Below are 6,148 nucleotides of genomic sequence, written 5' to 3' on the forward strand. Positions count from 1 at the left end.
CTTTGAAGACATGTAATCTTGATTTACATGAAGCCGGACGTCTACGATTAAGTCAACTAAACAAATTAGAAGAATTAAGACATGAAGCATACGAAAATTCGTTAATCTATAAAGAAAGAACGAAGAAATGGCATGATAAAAGAATCAGAAGTTCAAAAGAATTTAAAGAAGGAGACAGAGTTCTTCTTTTCAATTCACGATTCAAGCTATTTCCTGGAAAATTGAAATCAAGATGGTCTGGACCATTCATAGTCAAAAGAGTTTTCCCATACGGAATGATAGAATTAATAAATTCAAATGGGATTGAATTTAAAGTTAATGGTCACAGAGTTAAACATTACATACATGGTCCGATGGAAGTCGACAACGAAGTTAATCACAATTTCGACACCACAGCTAACTAAGTGTGGGGAGAATCAAGTCTTTAAAGGATAATATGTATTTCTGTTAGAGTTAGATTGTCTGTTTTCGTGTAGTTATCGAAAATGGAACCCGAATGGTCTTTCCCTAGCAGACCCTAAAGAACTAGTCTTCTCCCCCCATTCTGAATTTTTATTTTTATAAGTTTTTACAAAATGAAGACTGCCTGTGAACTAAACCATGGTCTAATGCTACACGCTTTGATCACTAAACGTAATAATGACATACTACCAAGTGAAATAGTATCAGTAATCAGAGAAAGAATGGACGGAGTTAGAAAAGAATCCAGATGCGAAGATAATAAGTTACAATTTGGTAAAGGAAAATCAAAATCCGCAGCGAAAAGAAGAGCACGACACCTAGAAAGATGTCACAAATGCGGAAAATGGTCACATGGAGGTAAATGTTCAAATAATCAAACCTATTCAAATACCGAATTTGTTACTTTATGCAGAGACGGACCGTTCATATGTTTAGAAGAAAAGACACTGAATGCTCGAGGTTACGCTTATGTAGCTATGGAAAACCAATTAAACCAACTATCTTATGAATGGGATAGATCATATAACTAAGAAATCTATTTCACAGGTATGTCTGTACAGTTTTTATTTTTATTTTTATTTTTAACCTTTTGATAATAAACGCTAATTTGTTCGCTAAAAAGTATTAAATTGGTATTGAATAAAATTAGGTTTGGCGACCGAAATTATTGATATCATTCAAAAATTTATTACATCACTGCGAAATTTAACGTTTATTCTTAAGGTATAAATATCTTTAAACAATCAACCCAAAATATTTCAAAAATTCGTCATGAGTTAAATTAGGTTTTGGAACCGAAATTACTTTACCGAAAAGAGGGGCGCATATTTTTGATAATATTTGATTGATTAAAGTGGGATAAAAAGCCAAAAAGATTTTTAATTTTATTTTTACCATTTTTTTTTAAATTTAATATTTAAATCTTAAATTAATATTGTAAACTTTGTAAAAAAAAAAATATTTTTAAAATTGTAAATATTTGAAAAAATTAATATAAGTTTGGTATGAATTTATAATATAAATTTTTAAAATATGAATTTTTAATTTTATGCATTTTAAATTTTAAGTTTGGTGTGAATTTTTAATATTAATTTTGAATTTTATATTTAAGTTGTGTGAATTTAAAAACAAAAATTTACTTTATCTCATTAAGTTAAAATATGATTTTTAAAATTCGTCGTAAGTTGAAGACTAGGTCTTTGAACCGAAATTGCTTTATCCGAGGGAGGGACGAGAACTTTTATTATCATTATTTTTAATCTTATTGAATTAAAGTATGCCAAAAACATTAAAAAAAAAAAATCTTAGCTTTTAAAACAATCGCTACAAAAAGACAAATTTTAAAATTTTGTCGAAGGACGGACTAGGACATCGATCCGAAACAACCTCGTCCTAAATAACAAGGGAAACAAAATTTTAAAAATTAAGTACTTAATTGTTTTATAAGTTAATGATTAAAAAAAAAAAAAAAAAAAGCAAACTCCGCGACTCGCGGAGTTTGAAGGGTTAAATGCCGCGAGTCGCGGAGGGACCAAAACCCAGAAAAAATAAAACGTAAAAAAACAGATCAGTGCACTCCACAACTCAAAAACACAGCGAAAAACTGCCGAAAAACCCTGCGAAATACACCCCAAAATCACAATTTTTAACCGTTAATCACCAAATCTCTTACTAAAATCATGTTGAGAAGGATGCTATCTAGGAATTACTCAAGAAAAACGGTAAATTTCTACACCTAAACACCATTTAATCCGAAATTTGGTGTTCTTGAGCAATTTTTTCCCCAATTTGATTTTGATGCTTTTTAGTGTAATTAGGCTTAAATTGTTTATGTATTATGCTTGTATAACCTAGATTGATGCTGTTTAACATGATTAGAAGCCTTAAACTTCAAATTTTGAATAGTCTAGGGTTTGTGTTCTTGAGCAATTTGGAGCTTTTTGATATAAACAGGTTATGGCCGATTTTTGTCATGAATTGTTGCTAAATTAAGTAGTGTAACATGTCTAGGTAGTTAAATGATCCAAACTTTGAGCCTAAACATGATTTTGAGAATTAAAGTGGACTTTTTCAAGTCTAAAATTCATGAACTTGATTTTTGAAAGATAATGCCATTTGAGACTTGTTTAATTGCTAGTAATGATTATTTTGACATGTTATTTGAGTTGAATGATTATGAACTTGGCGAACATTTTCGTATATGCTTATTTGAAAAAGTGTAAATTTGATAAAAATGTGAAAATGAGCTTAAGTTTGATATAAATTGATCATGTCATTGTGATTATTTTGATTGATGATTTTGCTGACACTAATGCATATTTGGATGCACAAAATTTGTGTTTGATGTGTTTTGCAGACTGAAAGGGGTGAATCTTCATCCCAAGCCCGCAATGCTCCTGCTGAGAATGTGGAACAACAGGAGGTGGATAACTACTACAAGCAGGATATACCTCATCCAGTCATGACCTTTTCTGATATGCACTTGGAAGAGTTGCACCCGAACCTGAGATTTGACAGACTTTGGATAGATTATCCAAAATATCAAAGGGGTTTGCATACTCTTCATTCTAAGGTTGTTGAGGTACCGAGGGTCATAGAATGGGGACCCTTAGAAGCTGTAGAATTGGCCGGGCCAATTAGGGAATTACTTGTACAGAGGTATGGTAATTCTTCTTTTAATGACTGGGTACGTTTATTCACCATGTGTAGACCTGTATATAAAGTATGGTGTGAAGAATTGTTATGTAGTATAGAGTTGAATGATCGGGTAGCCAGTTTAACCGATCGTTCTTTTATTAGATTTTTGTTAGGCGGTTCGTTACGCCACATGTCTTTACTGGACATGGCTCAGGCTTTACGTATATATACGCCTGAGGAGTTAGCGTCTGCCGATTGTAGAGGATTGATACTAAACTGTAGAAAGATAGATGAAAATTTTGATACACACGGTGTGTGGAGTCAAATGACAAGCCATCACCGTTTCAAAGGGGGAAATTACTCTTATTTGGATATAGATAGAGCCGAATTAAGAGTGATACATAGGTTTTTAGCTAATTCGATTACACAAAGGGGTAAGAACAAGGAAAAAGTAAATGAACAGGATTTGTTTTACCATATGTGTATTCGAGACCCACAAAGCGCTGTAAGTATACCATATTGTGTGGGTTATTATTTATCAGCTATGGTTCGGGGGATGCGACCGCATAGCATAATAGGAGGTGGTATTTTTATTACTTTGATTGGTGAATATCTCGGTGTGGATATAAGTCAGGGGGGATTATTAGTAGAAGAACCAGAACCCCGCGATACTATAGGCTTAAATGTATACCATGGTGCGAAAGTTTTGAAGAGGCGAAATAACGCCGCAGTACGATACCATGGTAGACATCCACAGGTGGAGAGAAACCAACAGCAAGGTAATGTAGGAGGGGGGAATGAGATGCAAGAAATGCAAAGGTTTATAGCTTCTCAGGAATACGAAAATGCTAGACAGAGAGCATTTGAAGATTGGCAAGTTCATCAGAACCAAATCATAGCTCATTGCCAACATATAGGTAGAAACTATATTCCTACACCGAAACCCATCTTCCCTCCCTGGTCTATAGAGATGCAGCCACCGTATCCTACGTATGACACTGCCGAAGCATTCTATAGCACCTATGGTTATGCCTGGAACCCCTATTGGTACCAGTATCATCCCTAGTATACTTAGTTTTATTTATTTTGTAATTTGTAATTATTGATACGTTTAATACTTTTGTTAATATTGTAATCATTTTTATAATTATCTAACTTTTATTCTTAGATTTTAATAATTTTTGAATGTGGGGTAATATACCAAACTTCAAAAATATGTATATATGTTTGCAGTTTATCTTATGTACACAACAGGGTAAAACAACGCATTTTCAAAGACTGGCATTAAGTTCAGCAAAAGCAACTAATTTTGACGACAAGATGCAAAATATATGTGAAATAACAACAAGACGGAATGAACAAATGATGTGCACCATTTATCATTCAGCAAACAAACGCCAATATATTTGGAAACTTTGGTAAAAATTTAATCATTTTCACACAAATCACCCTCAATAATTGAAATTATTCCTGATTTCATGCAAATGAGGGCATTGCAAGATCTTAAGTGTGGGAAGGGGTTAAATTCTTTCGGATTTTAAATTTTTTTTTACTTTATACACTTGGTTACCATTAAAAATACTAGTAAAGCAGTAGTTGTATTAGAATCTAGTGCTCTCTGATAAAAAAGAACAGCCCTAGTCTTATATACTAACTACCCAATTCTAGTAAAATTTTTCAAAATTTTCAATTAAATGAACTAAAAATCATGTTTATACATATTTATGAACGATAAAACTAGGTTTTAACACCGAAATTATTGTTACCTCAAAAAGGACATAAATTGAGAAACAAACCAAAATGTTAAAATTCATTTAAAATGGAATAGAGGACGATAAAAAGGAAAATAAAAGCCAAGTGTGGGAAAATTTACCAAGTTATCTTAAACATATGTCACATATATCTGTAACAAATAACTGAAAATACTTTTGCTTTGGACTAAACTAAACTGTTTTACCCGATGAAAGAAAAGAAGAGATGGATCTACACGATGAATCAATTCCATCATTAAAAGAAAGTAAAGTCTTCCGAAAAAGAAACGCGCTTCTTGATTTAGGTCATGAAGTTTTCGTCCAGACCAGCTGTAGGTTGACGAAAAATCTAGAAAAGTCATCACTAAAATCAGCAGGAAATCCATGGACCTCAGCATTAAACAGGGTCGCCAAGTGGTCAGATTTATCCTAACCATGAGAAGGATTTATCTCGTAAAATGGGGGGGCACCATGCAAATTAGCTGGATAAGACTAATAAATCAGATCCCCAGAAAGGATAATCTCCTTAAAGATTAAAAATCAGCTTTTAAGACTGATATTACTCAATCCTTGAGATTGACCTTAAAGATTGAGAATTACAAACTCATGGAATTCAATGATATCTAAACTTGAGCTTAAACGAGAAAATATTTTGATCAAAATTACAAACTGATTTGTTTTCTGAAAACCCTATTTTCAATGCGTTCATTACCATTGAACGTAAAATTCTAGGAATTCACCTGGAATTCATTAGGTCACCTGAACTAAATCGGGTGTCAACCGTAAGAACGGTGGTTGCATAGCTTGGTCAAAGACAGGACCTTGTGCCATACCGAAAAATCATAAGGGTGAGCTTTACTATTGCTCCTACCAAGGATAGTAATTGCGTCCGACACGTTATAGACCATAATTAAAAGCATGTCAGGGGACATTGCCTTAACAGTTGCTTGTTCAACGCTTTCCTTTACAACCGGACGGTAGTTTACCGAAAGGTAATATACGGGACAAGTAAACTGGACGTGTTGCTTTCCAAATACAAGGTTAGCAAGTGGGTGACACAAAAGCATAAATTTTGAGCTAAAATTTTCAAATCTGAAACCCACCAAACCCACAAAAATATTTTGCAAACACCGGTAAAGGGTTATTTCGGAAAACTTATCTAGGGTAAAAACTAGATTTAATTTTCAAAAGATCAAATGTTTTCATAAAGATCCAATTTCCTTAATGGATCTAAATTTTTATAGTCATGTGGGACTGTAAACCATATCGTTACTACCATTGTTTATACCGCCGTATAG

This window comes from Rutidosis leptorrhynchoides, chromosome 1, assembly GCF_046630445.1.
Source record: "Rutidosis leptorrhynchoides isolate AG116_Rl617_1_P2 chromosome 1, CSIRO_AGI_Rlap_v1, whole genome shotgun sequence".
Classification (NCBI taxonomy): domain Eukaryota; kingdom Viridiplantae; phylum Streptophyta; class Magnoliopsida; order Asterales; family Asteraceae; genus Rutidosis; species Rutidosis leptorrhynchoides.